This window comes from Epinephelus fuscoguttatus, linkage group LG1, assembly GCF_011397635.1.
Source record: "Epinephelus fuscoguttatus linkage group LG1, E.fuscoguttatus.final_Chr_v1".
NCBI lineage: Eukaryota > Metazoa > Chordata > Actinopteri > Perciformes > Serranidae > Epinephelus > Epinephelus fuscoguttatus.
The window spans coordinates 8,490,991-8,512,514 of NC_064752.1; the positions used below are offsets into that span (position 1 = coordinate 8,490,991).

The following is a 21,524-nucleotide window of genomic DNA, read 5'->3' on the forward strand; positions in this document are numbered from 1 at the left end:
CCTGAATGAAATTCGCCAATTGGTTGCATAGAAAGGAATCATGTGATCTATCAGCTGACTCCCTTCCATCAATCAGCTGCTCCATCAGTTGATTGGACCGTTTGAGATCAGCTGATGTTGCTGGGATGTGAGCTGAGCTTGACATCATGTCCTGTCTGAATTAATGCTATGCTCACTTCACGCTGAGTTGATGCTTTAAAGGGACAGCTCACCTCAAAATTAAAAATACTTCTCTCCAATATAATGAAACTAGATGACACTCGGCTTGAGGTGCTCAAAGCACCGAAAAATACATTAAAAGAAACACAAGAGTAATATCTCTTCACAGAAATCATGACCTGGTTACTCAAAATAGTTTCAAGTAGGAACTATTTTCTTACTACTGAACTACACCCACCAACTGTGTGCATCTACTCACAGACGAGAGGCTTGTGCTCGTGAAAGCACAAGATTTAAACATCAGTAGAAAAGATTCCCATTCTAATATTACGCAGCAGAACCAAGCAACACATTGTCACCCCCGACTTTTCTAATACTAATGTTTGGTCCGAGGCCCATCACGTCAAAATATGACGCATTAGGTGGTAGTGAAGGGGGTGGCGGGAGCTTATTGTGAAGACAGATGTTTTGTTATCACTTTTACACCCCCAAGTTTTAATGATGGCATTGTCTCCTTTTTTGTCCCCTCTTGCTGGTTTCACTTGGGCTATTTTTGTTTTCTTGAAATGTGTATGTATGTGGGAATGGTGTTGCAATTCAATTAAAAAAAAAACAACAACTAATGGGCAACAAAATGTGATGCACTAGGTACCCCTCTAACGTCAGTTTTGGACATTCAGGGACAGCGTGTCAAGTTAGGTTTCTTAAATGCATCATCTCTTTTCAAAATAAACCTTTTTCAAGAATTTTCATAAGAAATACACAGTTTCTGATTGTCACATGGTTTGACTTAAAATATTTTGTTACCGACAAAATGTAACGTCACATAAGTCACTAGTATAGTATGTTACACACACTAGCACCATATGTCACTATAAAAACAATATAACTGACTTTTGGTTTCACAAGAGACATGAACAGCGGACACCTGGGTGAAAGTCTGGAGTTTGTTTGAACCATCCACCTCCACTCCCGCCCACCCAGTGTGGAGATTTTTGCTCTTAATACTATGGTAGTTGCCTGAAGCGCCAACAAATGCTGTCACCCAGGTTGACTCATACTGCCGCTCAAGTGTGCCTCTTTACATTGGTGCAAGATTTTGGACAAAGCATCAGTATTTGAGAAGGTGGGAGTGAGACCAGGTTGAGCAACAGATCTGTATGTTGTCTCTTTGTTTACTGTATTATTGACAAGATTATTCCATCAATGTAAACCTTTCTGATTCACAGCAAACCTCTCCACCCAAACAACAACTTTAATGCCCTTTATTTCCTTCTGTTCATGTGATTCAAAGGTTTACACCGTCTTTTGTGCACTGCTGAGAAACGTCTCCAAACATAAGAGTATTCTTTCAGTGTGCAATGTTTATTTCCACAAACGCACAACCACCAATCAGGACATAAAGCAGCAGTGTTACTGATGTATGTGGTCTGTGCTGGAGCCAAGTTCTTTAGTTTAAAGCCAAACATGATACTCGCCCAGCGGAGCGGGGGGAAGGGGAAGAAAAAGGAGAGAGGGAGGAGGAGGAGGAGAAGGCTTCTGAAACATTTACAATTACTCTGAAGTGCAGGAAAAGAAAGTAACAACATAAAGCAAAGAAGCGACCGGGTGGGAAAGAGCGGAAAGAGAAGATGAAAGAGGAGTTTAAGAGAACTGGAGGACAGTTGTTGGGAAACAGAGTGTATCCCCAAGGGAAAGCAGAAAGAAAGCGAGGGATTTGAGTTGAGGAAGGGGAATAGCTTCGCAGAGAATGAGAGTGCACGCTATGAAGAGTCACATGGAAGAATGAAAATGACAGATCGGAGATGACAGAGAGAAGCAATGAACAGGACGAGGCAAAAAGATTAAGAGTTCGAGTTACAGATAAGAAATTGAGGATGACAAGTGCTAAAACAGAGAGGCAGAACGTGAGAGAGAAAAGAAAGAGCTCGCAAATCAAGACAGAAAACAAGAAAAGCAGCAAGAATAGTAAGAAGGGGGAGGTGAAAAGAAGGAGTAGAGGCCTAGGTACATTAATTGAAGCTGACTAAAAGAAAAAAAAGCAAATTGTCTGAGTGGGAAGTGCTGAGAGAGGAGGAGAGAAACAGAAAAAGGGAGTGGAGAAGAAGCTGAGAGGGGGAGAGAGGAGAGGAGAGGCAGAGCTGGAAAATAAAGAGAGTGACAGAGAAACAGAGAGGAGGAGAGCCGAGAGAGAAGACAGGAGGGGAACTTAATTCACCGCTGTGTTTCCAGGCTCTCTGACGTCGCTGTGAAACCCTCTCGTGCTGCTGCTGCTGCAACACTGAATGCTATCAGGAGCGAGCAGGCAGCTGCCAAACCCACTGACACACACACACACACACGCACACACAAACATATAGCAGTGTTGGATATGACTCGTCCGCTGAGGCAGCTTTTTGGTGTGGAGGACTTGGAGTGACAGTTGGGAATAACCGATTCTTCATCCAGTCAGGTGAGTTTATATGCTTTTAACCCTTGTGATGGATCATATGGAGTTTTATTATGAGTGTTAAGTGTTTCTAAGGCTTTAATTTATGTGTAAGTGAGGTTTTGGTGCCTGGTTCAAGGTTCCTTTGGTAGGAAAGGTCTCTGTTGTGAGGATTTGAACCTGCGTCCTTTTGGTTAATTTGCACATCAGCTCAAATTAAAAGCACAACATTTACAGCCGTCCTCCTGTTTGGTGTTCCAGTTGAAAAGATAAGGGAGGTTTTCTATGAAGTCTGTTAAAGAACTGGGAATATTTTGATGTGAATAATTTTAAAAAGTTATTTTTGTATGTAGATACAGTAACTTTAAAGGCTGTTTGCCAGATTAAAGCATTGAAATGAAACTGAAAAGTCTGTAGAGCAGTGGCCATGACATTCAGGAGCAGACACAGCTGGCTGTTGATGCTGTTTGTTTGAAGTCAGCTCAAAAATGTATTGTGAGCTGAGTTTTTGGACACAGGTGATTTTGCTCTGTGGATGAAAAGTCACAGGAGGCAGGGATGCTGGTTTTCCAAGGTTTACCGGCTGCATGTTGTTGGTCTGAATTCCAGTGTCCCTGACATCAGAGTCTGCTGTATCTCTGTCACCATCACATCTGTTCTGATCCGCTGTCCTTCTTGAGTAACATGAGTTTTTGTTAGTGTTGTGTTGTTAGTTTACTTTCAGACCTTAAGTTTTATCTTTAAAAAAAAGACAGCAGAAATATGCTTATGCTTGCAGAAACGCTGGCTTTTCATTCGTTTAATCTACTCTCCTATCCTCTGCTGCTAAGATACTGCTGAATTAAAGCTCACAACTCACACCAACGGCTGACGCTACTCCAGTCCAGAGTGTTTGCAGGCTAGCGAAACATCCAGGTGCTGACTATTCACTGGAGTTTACAGCCAGTCGGCACTCCAATCTCATACCGCTTGTGCGGCATTAGAAAATAACTGCCAGCACGGCCCCCGTTAGCCGCTCAGTTCGCCTTTCCTCAGATTTTGAATGTCCGATAGCTGACATTTTTAACCAAGGTTTTATTATCAAGATTAATTTTAGCTTGTCAACGTTTCTTCTTCATCACTGACAAATAATTTTTGTCCTAGTTTTCGTTAGCAAAATTAATTCTGATAGAAACATAAAAGTTTCAACGTATCCGCTACATAATAGCATACAAGTGTAAGTTTCATGTAAGAACTATTTTCGTCCTTCAGAACTACACCCGCCACCTGTATCACTACACAGAAGGAAGCGTGCATCTGCTGCTAGCTCACCTAGCACCAGAGGGCTAGCTACACAGCTCAGCCACATCGCACATTGTCATACATGAGTAGTTTCACGTTTCCTTCTATGCGGTGATGTGGTTGGTGGGTGTACTTTGGTAGAAGAAAATAGTTCCTTTATGAAACTGCCCAAAACAAGGTCTGTGGATTATCTTGAGTAACTGGGTCATGATTTCTGTAAAGAGACTTTGCTGTTGAGTTTTCAAATGTATTTTTTTGGCACTTTGAGCACCGCGAGCTGAGTGTCATCCAGCTCCTCTATATTGGACAGAAGACAGACACCTCTACGGCCGATATCTCCGACACTCGGCAACTCACACCAAAACAATCTAGATTTATAAACAGCACTACAGGTAAGAGGAAAAATATGTATTATCCTTTAAGGCAGGATATTGGATAACAAGTTCGCACTCACCGCAACAACCTGATTACCCAAAAACCCACGTTTACAAGCAGCTGGTCGGTCATCAGACTTCTCCCCCACTCCCTGACCATTTTGTCAACCCGAGTTTGGCAGCTTTTCAGCTAAAGCAACGGACTTATAGAAGATTTGGGTTTCGGTTTCAGTTTCAAATTCTGAATGTAATTACGGCAGATAAAAGCGCAACTAACTTTATGTTTATCCCGCTACACCCTTTCTGACGTCTTTTATCCTGCAACATCTGAAATACATGTTTAAAACATTTCCAGAAAGAAATCGTGATTCTCCGACCAAAAAACTAGCTATTTCTTTAATTCAGTCTCTCCTCTCCTCTCCTCTCCTCTCCTCTCCTCTCCCTTACTGCCAGATGAGCGTCAGTTTCTCATGAACCCCCTCAGTGAGTGCAGCTCAACCTGACGGGCTGCCAGAGAAAACATCAACACAACAAGCCGGGTCAGGATCTGCTGCTCGCTAACCCTTCACTCTCCCCCTTCCTCCCTCTTTCTCCCCCCTTCTTCTCCTCTCCACCCCTTCTGTTTCATGCTCTCTCTCCTCTCTTCCAACATCTATTTTTTAGATCGTTTCTTTAGTTAGTCTAGAGTGCTGCTGCAGTGTAAGGTTCCCCGAGTTCATAGATCTGTCAAGTTCAATTTGTATTCTTACAGTGTGTGTGTGTGTGTGTGTGTGTGTCCTGGCAATAGTGGGGGTTTTTGGCTACATGGGTCATCAGATGGTCTCAATGGGAGGTCACTGGTTCAATTGTGGTTGAATTAAATGCTAACACTTGTGACTGAGGAAAGTGTGTGTGTGTGTGTGTGTGTGTGTGTGTGTGTGAGGGGACGGACTATAAGAAAGCAGCGTTGTTCAGTGTGAAGTGTTAATCTCTTCCACATTCACTGGTTTCACTGTAAGTGCCTCAGACGTCTCAACAATGGTTTCATTAGCACCGAGGACGGCGACACGTTACAAACGAAAGCGACCATTACGAGATTAATAGAGTTTGTCTTTGTGGTCTAATGAAGCGTGCCGGGCAGATGTTTGGAATTGTGTCCATGCTTTTATTATCACTGTGATACACACTGACTGCTGGTGTGTGTGGGTGTGTGTGTGTGTGTGAGGAGGAGTGCTTTTAAAAGAAGGATGACACGGTGGGTTAAAGCAACAATATGCAACTTTTTTTACCTTAACACAGCTTCAACATTAATGTGATGGTTTCTTGACTTGTAATAGAAAGAATGGCACCTCTTATATTCCGACTCCCAACGCCTGCTCCTGTACTATGAAACTTTAGTGAGCTGGTCGGGTCACCAGCACTTTACAGCACTCGTTAACTCGGCTGTTCACTGCTTTTTGTTGTTTTCTCAATGCGTCACCTGTATGAGCCTGATTCTGATGTTTTCTTTTGATACTGTGTGTGCTGGCAGTTTGAAATAAAGAATTTAAAACAAGAAGCTAATCACTAAGCACCCCAACCCTGACCTGCCTACCAAGACGGCTAACTAACCCAGCAAGGTGGCTTTAAACGCTGAATTAAAGTCCCATTTCCACCAAACACTTCCAGTATGGTACCTTTGTAACCAAAAGTGACATGGTACCTGGACCCTTTCCACCGCAAACAGTACCCTTAAATGACCCTTTATCCCCTGGAACCTCAACAGGGGGTCCGTTACGTCGACGGGTCCTCAGAGTTACTATTGTTAGCAAAGATGAATCAGTCTATTTGAGGTGACCAGTTAGCAAACATTTACATGCTACTGATACATATTAGCTGTATTATTTTTCCAAGTGTACGGACATTCTTGTGAACCACAATAGACTCTGACGTACAGCCCACATCACAAACCACTGGTGAAAGTGCAGAGGTTGAGGCTAACACACCTACGAGCAAGCACAAATGAGAGGAGACCCGAAAATATTCAGAGAATTATCTGACTTGATTTGATACAATATACTCACCGGTCACTTACAGTAGTTAGGTACGCCTGTTTTCTCCTTAACACAAATAGCTAATCAGCCAATCACGTGGCAACAACTTAATCCATTTAGTCATGTAGACATGATCAAGACGACCTACTGAAGTTCAAACTGAGCATCAGAATGATGAAGAAAGGTGATTTAAGTGACTTTGAACGTGGCATGCTTGTTGGTGCCACAACCATCTCTAGGGTTTACAGAGGATGGTCCCAGACAGAGAAAATATCCAGTGAGCCAAAATGCCTTGTTGATGCCAGAGGTCAGAGGAGAATGGCCAGACTGGTTCAAGATGATAGAAAGGCAACAGGAAGTCAAATAACCACTGGTTCCAACCAAGGTGTGCAGAAGAGCATCTCTGAAGCAACAACACCTTGTCCAACCTTGAAGCAGATGGGCTACAGCAGCAGAAGACCACACCAGGTGCCACTCCTGTCAGCTAACAACAGGAAACTGAGGCTACAATTCACACGGGTTTTCTCACCAAAACTGGACAATAGAAGATTGGAAAAACCACATTCAGATGGAAGCATGGATCCATCCTGCCTTGTATCAACGCTTCAGGCTGCTGCTGGTGGTGTAATGGTGTGGGGGAGATTTTCTTAGTACCAACTGAGCATGGTTTAAACACCACAGCCTACCTGAGTATTGTTGCTGAGCGTGTCCATCCCTTTATGACCACAGTGTACCCATCTTCTGATGGCTACTTCCAGCAGGATAACGCACCATGTCACAAAGCTCACATCATCTCAAACATGACAATGAGTTCACTGTACTCCAATGGCCTCCACAGTCACCAGATCTCAGTCCAATAGAGCACCTTTGGGACATGGTGGAACGGGAGATTCTCATCATGGATCAACTGTGTGATGTCATCATGTCAATATGGACCAAAATCTCTGAGGAATGTTTCCAGCACCTTGTTGACTCTGTGACACCAAGAATTAAGGCGGTTCTGAAGGCAAAAGGGGTCCAACCCGGTACTAGCAAGATGTTCAGAGGTTCCTGAGTGAAATGGATGTAAACGTCCAAGAGTTATGTCAGGATAAATTATATTTCTACATGTTTAAAATCCCACAATTCACTGGTGTATGTTTGGAAAAAGTCCAGCTCTACAGTCTGAATGAGAAATGTCTTTGTGTGAGTTTTTATCAAATATATATCTGAATTTCTGTGTTTTTAGATGTGTTGACTGTGTGTGTGTGAGACGCTGTAGAAACCTGCTGTTTGTATCTGTGTTCAGTGAATGTACCTGCATTTATATTAGTGTGTGTGTCTGTGTGCAGTCGGTGAAACAGCTGTTAGATGAATCATCATCTCCTGAAGAGGTGTGATACACGCACTAATCTGAGATGGCTGCTGTGTGTGTGTGTGTGTGTGTGTGTGTGTGTGATTTACAGCTCCAGTGAGTTATAGCAACAAGCTCATCCTGTCAACAAAGCAGCTCTATTCCCCGATGCCTTCAACTCCATTTATTATCCTTAAACATACATACACACACTCTTTCTCTCACACATACACACCTATGCTGCTTCCAATTAGTCACATGACATCATCCAACAACCACTTTACCCGGACACACACACACAGAGCTTATCTTGCCCCACGCTTCGTGACCTCCAGGTCCGTGAACTCTCCTGAGAAATGATGAACTGAGAGAAAAATCCGCAGCAGGATGAAATCCACTCCTGCTGCTCCACATGAGAACTTTCTTAAACTTTTACAAGACAGCATCACTTTAAGTGTTTTATTTCTGGCAGGAGAAAGCACCATAAAGCCGCTCATTTGCTAACAAATACCATCTAGTGTCAATTGAGGGAAGCGATCCAGCAGAACAGATGTGATGGAAGTACTGTACTGAGACTGATTAACCGCAGTCACGTGTTAAATTCTTTCCAGATACATTTATGGAGGTGATGAAGCAGGTTTGGCTCCTGTTTTATCTCCTGATAAACTGCTGTGGCTGGTTAGAAGTTTGTCACCTGTGAATATAAAGTGTGAATATGTTGCTGGTGTACCCGCTTTCCTTCAATTTGCTTCACCTAGTTTTTCATCCTTTGCCAGGATATAAAACCTCTCAGAGGACATGTTTGAATTTGTTAGCCTCCACTGTGAGCATGTACATGTGGCTTCATATCAAAACACTGCTGGGAATTCATTGGGAAAACACAGTGACTGCTTTCCTGAGACGAGGTTTTGGTAGTAAATTTTAGACCTACTGTGAGTCTGCATCATCACGTACTGTATGCAAGTGTCACACATCAAAAGTATTTACAATATGGTGGGCTGTTAAAGAGACAGTTCACCCCCAAATCAAAATTACATATTTTTCCTCTTACCTGTATCGGTATTCATTAGCCTAGATTGTTTGGGTGTGAGTTGCCGAATGTTAGAGTGGCCGTAGAGATGTCTGACTTCTCTGTAATATAATGGAACTAAATGGCGCTCGGCTTGTGGCGCTCAAAAAATACATTTAGAAAACTCAACGTCAACGTCTCTTTACATAAATCATGACCCAGTTGCTTATGATAATCCGCAGACCTTGTTGTGAGCAGTTTCATGTAGGAACTATTTTCTTTCTACCAAATCACACCAACCAACCGCATCACCAGAAGGAAGTCTGAATCTACTCTTCCCATCTATGCGATGGGAGTGGCTTTAAACTGGCTGTAAACTCCAGTATATAGTCAGCACCAGGATGTTTCACTAGCATGCATTGTTTGGACTTTGCTCTACATGAAGTAATGCACCAAAACTCATACATATCCCACACAGTCATGATTTGGGAAGGCTGTGATCACATGACCAATGCGCTGGCAGGAGTACAGAAGGAAGCGGTCCGTAAAAACAAAGGATTTTCCCAGGAGAGCATTTTAGGGGATGCTGTCACCATGTTTCATTTCCTAAACCTACCCACAGTAACTTCACTTGTTTAAACTAAACCTTTGTAGCTTTAAGTTCGAGGATATACAAACTGTTGTGTTTGCATTTTTGTAGGATATCACACGAACCATTGTATGACAACACATTGAACTACAACTGCCAACTATATCTCTCTTCCACATAACTCTGGGCTCAGCCTCCAATGCCCTCAAATCCTAGAAATGCCTTTAGCTAAAGGAGTGTGAAACTAAAGAGGGAAAAAAGACTCTTCTTCTACAGTGTCACTGTCCTCTCAGAAACTCCAGCTGTTCACCCAAAGAGGTCAATAAACAGTCAGTGTGCAAAGATTCTGGCACTTTAGTTTTACTCTAAGAGCAGTTACAGTTGTTCAAGTCCCAGAACAAATATTCTCAATAGTCAAACAAAGCTCAATTCCTGTTCCTCCTTTCTGAGGAAATCATCAGGGCTGATGTCCAGAGTTTGTGTCATCATTCCCGCAAGTTTCTCTTTCATAATGAATGTCCTTATTTCATGTTGTGATGAAAACAAACCAATGGGAGGTTCAGGAATATAAAATTCTGGTTCATTGTAAGTGGCAACTGAAAGGGAAACTTCAGTATTTTTCAACCTGGATCCCATTTTCTCATGTTTTTAGGGCGAAGTGACGAATGGAGCAACACTGTTTGTTCCTGTTTTCCTGCAACAGATCAACATGCAAGACTTGGTTTGACACAATAACAAAGAAACATGTTTAATTTCAGATACACATAATAATAATCTGAGCCTGTCAGTGGCAAAAGCAAACACTTTTACTGGATGTAAACAGCTGCTGGCTGCAACGCTCTTTTTCAATATTGGACCGATTTCAAAAATTGTTGTCTCCATTCATCACACAAAAACATGACAAAAAAAAAAAGGATCAAGACTGAAATGTTTCCCTTTTAAGTGTGAATGGTAACTAAGGTTTTCAAGGAACAGTTCAAGTTAATTTGTTTATTAGCTGTCTTGTGTTTCCTAAATAATTAGATTTGTGTAGCAGTAGCTGTGATCAACAAACTTTCTGTTGCTGTCATTACACAGTTTAGACCCGGCGCTGGACTGTGGCATGCATGGTTTCCATGGGAACGCAGCCGGTTTCATCTAAAGAGGGTTGAAAAAACGTGGTCGTCAATGAGTGCGGTCAACACATTCTCATCCCATGTTGTCACATATCGTCACTGTATCTGCAGCCAGTTAGCTTAGCTTAGCATAAAGACTAGAAACAGACGGAAACGGCTAGTCTGGCTCTGTCCAAAAATAACAAACTCCACCATCAACACTTCTCATGCCCAGTTCAGACCAAAGATTCGCGACAACATGAGTTGAAACAGGAAAGTACTTGCAATGCGCCATTCTGCAACGTTCTAAAATCCTGCCGGATCACACCAATGCAACAACTCTCTGTACTTCCGTTCTGATTTCCAGCTTTTCAGGCTTATTTTGTTAGAGTGAGATACTGGCTACAGTTGGATTTGAAAGTGGTGTTGAAACAGCAAAAAACAATGACAGTACAGTTACAGTATTTTGTACTCATTTATATGTAACTTCCTATGAAACCATTTTTATGCTTCAGTTTTTTATATGACATTTTTATTATTCAGCTTAAATGGTGGATTTTGTTGCTAGCTGTAGCTTCATATTTAGCTTACACACACATAACTGGAAATGAGCCTCTCATCCAACTGTCAGCTAGAAAGAAAATCAGCTTACTTCCCAAACTATTCCTTTCAGATGTGTTAGCATTTAATCAAAAGATGAAGTGAGGGTTATATTCACATAAAATACATTCTGGTAGATGCTGACAGTGGCAGTAGTTAAAAAAAGAAACATCTGTATTTGCAGGTTGAGATCTCAAAATGTGTTTCACATCAATAAGAACAATAATACATTCAGGAGTGGGAGTAATTTCTTTTTCAAATGGTAGATATCAGATTTTTTTGGAAGGAAGCATTTCCATTGTTCCACGACTGCTGCAGTGAAAATATGGTTTTAGTCTTTTAAGTGGGAGTAAGGATGGACAGTTTTTTTTTTTTTATTTTATTTTTTTTATTAGAATACATAAAGGGACTTTTGTATCAAGCCTCTCAGGAAATACCCACTCCCCCACTGGTTTAATCAGCTCAACTGGTCCGTCAGCTGGTCTTGGTCAGGCGTAGGATCAGCTCTTTCTGTCATGTGACACATTCAGGTTGAGATTTTTTTAGGACATAAAACGAGAAACTGTTTTTAATTGAGGCGGGGAACCAAACTGTAAATTCTCTACTTCATTATAAGAAGTTTACAACTGTGATGTTTTTGTTTTTAGGCAAAATCGTAATTTCATCCCACAGTGTTCCAGTTGCCTAAAACTGTTGTGTTTTCAAATTAAGAGCCTGTGGAAACGGAGTGAAAGTCATTTTAATGTGTCGTTTATTAGATTTAGGGTTTCCTGAGCAGTCAGACACAGTTGGCACATTGTAGTATTTTAAGTGTTCACAGCCACTGAGAGGTGGTTCTGTCTGCTCTCTAACATATTTCCTGTCACTATTCACCGCTCTGTGCTGCCCAGTAAAGCAAGAACGCAGTAAAAGTCTGTAAAATACACTCTCTATTCATAATCCTCAGCCTTATATTCAGGGGGCGGGGGGTCCTGTCCCGTTCAGACAGACCTCTGCTGACCTCAATTAGCATTTGTTGTTATTTATCTGAAGTTTGAACAGTTGAAAATGATTTCTGGGTCAACAGTGATGAAAGAGTTAAATCTGAGGAGTGTCAGTTCCATAAAAAGGTAATGATCTCATTAGTAAGTGTTGAGACACAAAACAGGACGCCGTCATTCCACAATTAAATGTCTTCATATGACACCCCTTCTTAACGACTGTGACAAAATCTTATCTTTGGGGTTTTTAATTTCATTTTTACTCCTACATTAGACTGGGAAAATATATTTTCAAAGATCAAAGTCTTAACTGTTAACCCTTGCAATGGTCAAACCTCCCAGTGATTTTACTTTTTATTTTTTCGCATACATAATGAAGGTCAGACGAAAGATCTGACGGAGTTGATACCTTAGAGTTGACAAATACTTATATATTTATTAATTTCACAGCAGTCCTAGTGAGTAGCCATTTTATTTTAGAAGGTTGCTAATCAAATACTTATTTCTAAACCACAATTCTGATTTAGTTTTGATTTAGGAAGGTGACGGAGTTGTCCTATTATGGTTGAGACACACTCTATGGCAATATTATATGATTAATTTATCCAAAAATTAGCATACTAAGCAGCATTCCCACCTTTTGGGAAACCAGGAAGTGAGACAGGACTCATTGTGATACAGCTAACCCTTATTATATCTGATTAAATGACTTGTAGAAATCTGAAATTTGAACTGCCAACATTTCCATAAAAAATACATTTGGAAACATAACTTATACACAACTTATAGCAGTACATTTTTACACCAATGTTGTCAGTATGTTCTGCGAGTTTTAGATTTTGAAGGCACATTTTTTAATTGTTTGAAGTTGTGAATTCTTGTCTGGGACAAGGGTGTTTTCTGTCACAGGGCAAGTTTAGAAGTTAAAAAAAAGTACATGCAGATCAAATATTTTACAAATCATATTTATTTTATACAAATAAATCGTTTAAAAATAATGTTTCACCCGAAAAACAGAATTAGTAGGTTGATAAGTTATTATGATTCTCAAGCACGGGAAATGGACCTTTCACAAATATTTCATGTTTTGCAGTGGTGGACTGTCACTTATATCTAATTCACACTACGTGACTTTAGCCCTGATCTTCCCCTTGCTAAGAGTTTTCGGAGCTCACCAACAAAGCTCTAGATCAGAGGCAAAGCAGCACTGGCTTGGCACTCACAAAGTCGTGCTTGGGCTCTATGTGTGATGCAAGCCAAAAATGCTCACCAGCTATCTAGCAGACTAAATATCTGGACCTGTATGGCACTTTCTCGGAAAACTACAGCCAATGAGAGCCCAAGACACAAGCTGAGCTGCAGTGCTTTCCACGCAGTGTGTGTGTGTGTTTAAGAAGGACAGAGAGAAAGCGACAGAAAGAGAATAACACAAGGTGGAAGGTGGACTATTGCACGCAATGCTTCTGTAAGTTATTGGCATAATATCTTACTAAAAATGTTGCTTTGTCACTTTTTGACATTTTTCTATCAAGCATCTCCCTGATCCCCGACTTGTGGTTCCACCCACACATCAAATTACACATTTATTTATTTAGATGTAATGTAATAATAACTAGATACTGGAAACCATGACAGCATCTATTCAGTCCAATGGAGTTGCTCACCTGGAGAATATGCCAATAATGTTTCTAGTCCCTGGGTTTACTCCTGCGGCATGACGCTCACTGAGATTCACGGTAGTGTTTCTCCCACTGGCCCTGCCTAAGAGTTCCCACTCAGCTCATGAACAATAATAATAATAAACTTTATTTATATAGCACCTTTCATACAGGGAGGTGTAGCCCAAAGTGCTTTACAACAAAATAAAAACAAATACAATTAAATTTTTTTTAAAAAAGTGTAAATCCTGCACAGTGAAACCAAGAACAATATAATATGTAAAAGATAAAAGTATGAATGTTACATAGTGATGATGCCACAGATTATTTAATACGCTTTTCTCAGCTTGAGGAAAGTTTTATAAATATAAAACCTCAATGGATTAAAAAGTCATAACATAAAGAGTCATAACTGATTGCAGTCTGAGGTGTCCTGTCAACAGTTTTACAGACGTCACTTTTATAATGGCAGCCTAATGTCCGTGCACTGCATTATCCCAAGTGGCCACTGGGAAAAACTGGAAGCAAGACTGAGCCGTGTTCCCGGGGGCCTGCTGTCACCGCTCAGTCATGTAGTGTGAAAACCACAACAACCTCAAGACTCCAAATGTCAAGACAGCAAGTTATGTAGTAGGGAAAATATAGCAAACTAACGACTCTGACAGTCGCTCAGTGTGAACTTAGCTTAAATGCATTTACTCAAGTACTTATTCAGTACAATTCTGAAGCACCTGTACTTACGTATTTTCATTTTTTGCTACTTTATACTCCATTATGTTCCCAAATATTGTACTTTTAATCCAGTACATTCATCTGACAACACTACACAGATTAAGATTATAAAAAAAAAAGAACACACGATAATAAAAGCTCATGAAATGCAGTTAAGTTTTCAAAACTAATCCAGTTGTTGTTTGCTTGTGTACCTTGAAAGCAGAGTCCTGCTGGGGCTCTTTGTCCTGCCTCAGATGTCTCAGTGTTGAAATATTTCCCCTCTAAAACTTCTCACATGCTTTCATTTAAATCACTGTTTGAGACTTGAGGAGGTAAAATCATCCAATATTTCACAAAAAGTCAAAATAATGACGACAAATTTACGTATCAGAATTTTGTTTCTTCTTCTCTCCTCTCCCATTAATCATCTCACGACCCCTCAGATTTAACTGGTGACCCTTTGGAGGGGCCCGACCCCTCGGCTGGGAATCACTAGAATAAACTAACTGTATATGAAGTTCAGTAAAGTTAGCTCCACCTCGAGCAGCTACAGCTGTGACATGCTGCTCTAACATTGATGCATCAGTATTAATAACCTAATAATGTCAGACAGAGTAGTATATGAGTAACAGGGGACATTTTACTGCAGGACGAATACTTTGGATACTTTAAGTGCTGCTGATAATACTCATGTGCCTTTAATTTAAAAGGATTTTGAATGAAGGACTTTAACTTTAAGGTATTTATTTAATTAAAATAGAAGACAGAAGAAAGATGTGAGCACTGTCTATGAGTTTTCTGTCCCACTCCAGAATTAAGCCCCTAAATTTTTCTTATAATGTGGGTCTTATGAAAGCGACTGTCTCTTTGTAAAGACAGAGAAAATATTGGTTTAACAGAACCGTCACATGGACCTGACAGCTCATTCAGTAAATCACACTCCCCAGGGGTCCAATTTAACAAACATGGAGCTCAGCCACATAACTCTGCCTCTTTAACCTCTTAAAAAATTAACTATCCAATAAACTTCAGCGCAGGAGAACACATATTATCTTTTGATTACCACATTTATTATTTTACCAGCCAAAGATGTTTTGAGAATATAAATAAGCCTTAAAAATACAGGTTTTCTAATCAAACTGTCTTGTATAGTTTTAGACACTTTAACTACTTTATGTTGGTCTACATATTGCACATTTTTCTGAAGCTCCTCTTAGTTTTAGAGTCTTAAATAGTTAAACTTTCCAGGGTAGTTTCCAAAAAGCCCAGTGAGACATTTTGAGATTTTTTTTTTGAGTGAGAATAGTTTCTCCTTTGCAAATCAAGAAGCAGCTGTAGTCAGTGATTTCTCTTGTTTTCCCTCGTTTATTCGTGCACTAATTTACAGAAAACTCTTACGACAGCGAATTTATTTTGGTAACACCTGTGTAACTGCATAACCCATGAGGGCTTTCTGTGATTATATGTACGATGCTGAACAAAGCACACTTTGAGTCGCAGTGCAGCACAGCACTTCAGGTGTTATTGCTGTCATAAATCCGTTTTAGATATTTGTGTATAATGTAGAAGAAGTGACGCGAGCTCCAAGTGAAATGCCTTCATTATTCTCTAAGCATGATATAACAAATGAAATAAAAATTTTGTGAACTTTGAAATGCTGCTTTTCAAAGCGAACCTCGTTTTCAAACTGTATGGTTTGACTAAAATGAACAATGACAGCAATATAGTCCACGATGAGCAGCGCTAAAATCAACCTGCGTAGTTGTCCCTCCATTGTGACATTAGAAAGTGTCACATTTATCTTGCAAGTGTACTCTTCTTCAACATTTGCTTTACTTCCTGGATTTTTCCCACATGGAAATTCTGACCAATCAAGAGCAGCTTTCTCACACAAGGCATTTGATCTGGTCCACTTGTAAATGCTGCCGTGAGAACACAAACCAACTCTAGGCAATTATACAACTTTGGAACAACATGAGTCCCTGATTCAGACCAAAGGAGACAACTCTAGGTCTGAGAGCACTTAAAGAAACTTGCCTGAGATACACAGGATAATCCATCACTTAGAGCAGTTAGTTACACTTTACCTTTAAGTTAGTGCTGCACAACATGTCTTTTTTCCATCATCAATTTTTTATGTCAACTTGCACGACAGACACATTGTGAAAGATGTTAAAGGCAGCATTGCACTCAGGTATTTGATTTATGCAGGCCTTACGCTAAACGATAATAAGCAAAGTTTGATTCTTACTTACTGTTAAAGTGAACTCTGAGATGTGGCCACTTGGATTTTTCCAAATAAGAGGGAGGATCGTTTACAAGAAGGAAAAATCACATCACTCAGTTTAATCAAAAAACAGCAAAAACGTGCATTTGCGGTGCGGAAACTTCCTATTCTTACACACACAAGCGCACACACACACGTGGCATGGATGACAGGACCTCACACATAGGCCACAGAGTCAACCCTCAGTCCACACTTTGAGGTCAAACTCTGGAGAGTTCATCCAGGCTCCACACAGATCTACAGGCCCCTAGAGTCTAATCTGACACGACACACTGACGCTGCAACACTCCACCGCCTTTAACAGACAACCAGCCAGGGTCAGAGGTCAAACCCACGTTCTGACCCCTGACAGGTCAGAAGTGTGTGTTCAGGGGTGCCAGTTATTTTGCGTTTCAATTGTGAAAAGTTGTGGATGGGACCAATATAGCCATCCCAACATTTTTTATTTACCCTGTAACGGCTATATGTCCATGTATGTGTATGAGTTTTCATCTTCACCAGTAAACAGTCAGCAGCTAGAGACTGAGAAGAATATCATTTAACTCACTGTACCGCTCAAAGGCTACCACCGGCAGCGACCAGCAACTCTTAAGGTGGAATGTTTTCTTGCATGATACTCAATGTATGAGTTGATGACGTGAATCTATCAACACACCTTAAATGTCAATATGTCTACTCTGACCATTCCATTTGATTTTATTGACTCTCTTGCAAGACATACTCTTCAGTGATGATTGAATCTTCAAACATTTGAAAAATGTAAATGAATTTCAACCGGCTGTTGTGAACTGGATATATTAGATTTCCTCACTTGGAGAAAAGAAACCTTGGATCTTGGTTGAAAAGGTACTATACCTAAAGATTTTTGGTGGAAACGTGGCTTCAGAGTACTTTCTGCAATGCAAGGTACATGTCTGTATGGATTATGTACAGTTGACAAGGGACTATACCTACATATTTTGGTGAAAATGTGGTTTCAGAGTACTGTCTGCGGTGAAAATGCAAAACAGATCTCGGATTTAGGTACAAGTCCATATGGTTCTAAGGGGATTATACCCCAAATCTTTGGAAGAAATGCAGCTTTTGTGTTTGTGTCCCCCTAACAAAGTCCAATATTCACTCTCTTTTAGCTCTGTTTTTGGTCTCTACCATCTCCCAAGGAAAATATCTGCCTCTTTAATTTCTCCATTACGTTCCCTGTCTGCTGTTTTCTGCTGAGCAGGTAGCGCACAGTGGCTTTTTACAGTTTTTTTTTTTCTGTAAGCGATGCAATGAGAGCGGTGAGAGCGAACCAGGACAGTAAAGTTGTGGGCTGGACAGATAAATGACGACTATAACGCTCTGTAAAGCTGATGAGAACTGTAGATTCAGCTGATCATTCTCTGGAGGTTCACCACTATCAGAGACACATTTCACATATGTCACATTGTTTGAACACTGTCACTTGATTTATTATTAATAACATAAAAACTACAGCCGCTTGATCCAAAATTTAAGAATAATATTTGTTTTTAGATGCATTTCGAGTCACTCTAATTTACTCTGAAAGCTTTTTATGGACCCAAATGTTACAGTGGAATTCACCACACTGTCTAACATCAACAATGTGCTTAAAATATCTGCCTTCCCCCTTTGTGGTATGTATATGCATGTGTGTGGGTATGTCTAGATGCATGTTTGTGTTTTATCATTTCTCAGCATGTGGCCTGGACCCCTGTCTGAGCTTCTACCCTGTTTACTGCTGATAGAAGATAAAGTTCTCCTCTGTGGCAGTCTAACACAACACCCCTACACTGAACTGGGGCCTGTTGCAAGAGCGAGTTCTCTCATTTTTACAGCCCAGTATCCAGTGGCATTAACATCCACAGTTTGTTGACTGCAGGCCGCACAGTTTACAACAAATCTCAACAAAACAACCTTTTTTTTGCCAAAACATTCAACGTTGGATGTGGAAGACAATGTCACTGGATGCAATCCAGAGTTGCACAATTGTTCAACATCAACATCCTTGTCTTGCCGAAGGGTTGACATTATAATGCATACCCTTGCAGAGTAAAAACATCTGTCAAATTCTCAGATTTTAAGGGATTCTTGTGTTTATTTAATGCAAATCTATTCTTATAACTTGATAAACCTGGTTTAATTAATTAACCTAGCCACAAAGACGTCACCCACTGGTTTGTAGACTCCAAATCTAAAACCTCAAGTTTGGTATTTTGGACGGTGGGCATCTTAAATTATTGGAGAAAGGAGTGACCAAATTTGGATAAGAGGGTGGAGCTGTGAAGAAGCGAGGGGTGGATCTGACTGAGAGCCCAAAGATACGATCTGGGTGGTGGCCCCACCCTTAGCTGTGCATAACACCTTCCGTACAGTTGCCATGAACAGGGAAATTAGTTATTGAGACCACAACTATTTTTTTGTACCAGGCTGTAAACATGTTTTTTCTGCTGTAAAGATGGATATTTTAACATGGGGGTCTTTGACAACTGACTTGCTTTTGGAGCCAGCCTCAAGTGGCTATTCAAGGAATTGCAGTTTTTGGCACAACACAGGGCTTCACTTTTCAGCCCTGGAGGTTACCTCTCAATCTCAACTTAAGGCCGAGATACACCAAACCAATCAAAGAACTGGTGAAAGAATGCTGACTATTGCGTCGCCTTACGTCACCTGTGTCTTGACCAAAAAGTTGAGCTAAAACACACCACAAAGACGACAGCCAACGGCATACTAGCACATATGTTCTGCACCTGCGGGAGAGGAAATAATTCTCCATAGCAGCAGGTGGTGGTCTGTATTTGTCATTCAAAGGGGGAAACCAGAAGACCAACAGGACAGACTCGTTAGCCAGAAAGCAAATTAACAATACAACCAGATATTGAAAGAGAAAATAATATTTACCGTGCACTAGTGAACAATAACACAAACAATTATTATGTTCATTGTTTGTTTTTTGTTTTGTTTTTTTGGAGCAATGACAATAAATTTTCTATTCTATTAACCGTTTCTGCTAAATACAGTTCAATAGCTAAAAGATGATCTTACTGAATATAACAAGTTTGTTTCATTCTCACTCTCTCTTGACTTTAGTCATTTGTTTGCTTTCCTCACGTCTGTTTTCCTTCTCATGCACTGAGCTGAAATGCCACTGTCTCTGACGCTGATTCAACACGCTGAATGGGCCAGTAAAAGGCAGACAAGGACTAACTATTGCCAACAGTGCAGGACACACCCAAAAAACTAGAGACAGACGCTCACCAACAGCTTGATATTGACCAACAGATGCAGAGGAAGAAGATAAATGAAATTAATCCCTGAGGGGAAATTCAATTTTTTTCCATATACACACACAGGCCCAAAATACACATTTTTGCACAACAGGACCTATATATGCACAAAATGGAGGGATGCCAGAGTGAGGGGGCTGCCCTTGGACAGGCGCCCCGAGCAGTTGTGGGTTCAGTGCTTGGTCAAGGGCAGCTCGGCAGTGCCCAGGAGGCAAACTGGCACCTCTCCAGCTACCAGTCTATGCTCCACACTTGGTCCATACGGGGACTTAAACAGACTCGGTTTCCAAGCCAAGTCCCTATGGACTGAGCTGCTGCCGTCCCAGCACACAGTCGCACAGTCAGCATGGTGGGTCAGGACTCTAAAGCCGGCGCTGGCTGTGCCTTCCAGTGGTTAAAAAGAGGCAGACAGCAGATCATGTTAGCTGGTGCCAATTAGCATTAATTCTTTGAGTTACTTGATAAAAAAAAAAAACAACTTGTCTGTCTGCTCTGTCTGTACTCAGCCAGAGATCACCTGTGAGGGGAGAAGCATCAGTCTGTGACGCTGCTGTTCAACTGCAGGTGTTTTTTTTTGTTCCAGCAACTCCAACAGAGTGATATGTTAATTTCAAGAGAACCACTTCACCGTTACACATCCACTCTCTCCTCATTATGCTGCTGGATCACTGTTGGATTTGTTGGAGTGCCAGAAGAAACAGGTTTTCAGTGCTCTCAGCAGCAGAGTCCTGGTCGTAACCACGGTTTTCCCAAAGCATCTGGTTTTTGCTCTACCTGCTGAGGAGAAAGGAACCTGCTGAAGTGAGAGATTCTTTTTTCCAGCTCTGTGCAGGACAACAAATCACAACTGACCTGTCTCAGGTTAAACGAACAAGTGACGTGTTTTCGGGCAGATTTTCTCTCTAACCGGCTGAGCCATCACTGAGTCGGGATGCCCCCTGCAAGTGTCGTTTGTCTGAGTAAAATGCTCGTGGCCTCGGGAGGCAGAACAAGAATTTCCATTTCACACTTGGATGAAATTCCAGATTGGCTGAGCTAACCCCACAGGGCCCTTTCAATGGCCCACATTATGCCAAGTGAAGTCAATCATGTGAAAGGAAAAACAGTACGTAGCTTCGCATTTATATTTTAGGAATTCAGCCGACTATTCCTATCAGAGTGAGTCATGCAAGGTAAAAAAACAAACATCAATCATATTCCTCTTCCAAGTGGCCTGATAACAAGAAGAACAAGTTGCAAAATGCTACAGTAAAATATGAAAGACGATCTGGATTCAATCTTGTGACATTTTGCAGATGTTTCTATCTTCAGTGCTTTAACACGAGTACAAACGTTTTTAACTCTGGGCAGTAGTGCAAGTTTTGAGCCAGATTTTCCAAACCTTAGCCTGCTGAGCTACAGGGAGACCTTGTCTTTGTGAAGCCCTGCATGCTGCGCCACATATATGCATTCTCCTCATTTTCAGATATCAGGTGTCTGCTCCATAAGGGTGCCGGCTACACTGATGCAAAGCAAAGTATGCTGGCCATGGGACAGAAATGCAGAAATTAAAGCAGCATTATTCAGACACAGGGGTTAAAGGAAGTTGAGAGAGCAGGTCACTTTTATACTTTAGGTCTGAATATAAAGTAAGGAACTCCCGAATCCACAATTTCTTTCAAAAATCACCTCCATGTGCATGTGTGCAAGCTTCGACAGACATCAGTGACATTTTTTACG

General features: G+C 41.0%; 1 protein-coding gene across 5 annotated transcripts in view; it reads left to right on the forward strand.

The window, feature by feature from the left end:
• Positions 1–2,274: 2,274 nt before the first annotated feature.
• ripor3 (RIPOR family member 3) overlaps positions 2,275–21,524 on the forward strand; it is a 79,838-nt gene continuing 60,588 nt past the window's right edge. For 2 of the 5 annotated variants that reach the window (XM_049598590.1, XM_049598444.1), the window contains exon 1: positions 2,275–2,611. The gene's annotated coding sequence lies outside the window, so the exon portion shown is untranslated. Of the gene's footprint in view, positions 2,612–4,695; positions 4,782–21,524 lie in introns of all 5 variants that reach the window. The other 3 variants (XM_049598525.1, XM_049598362.1, XM_049598282.1) reach the window with 3 other exon arrangements.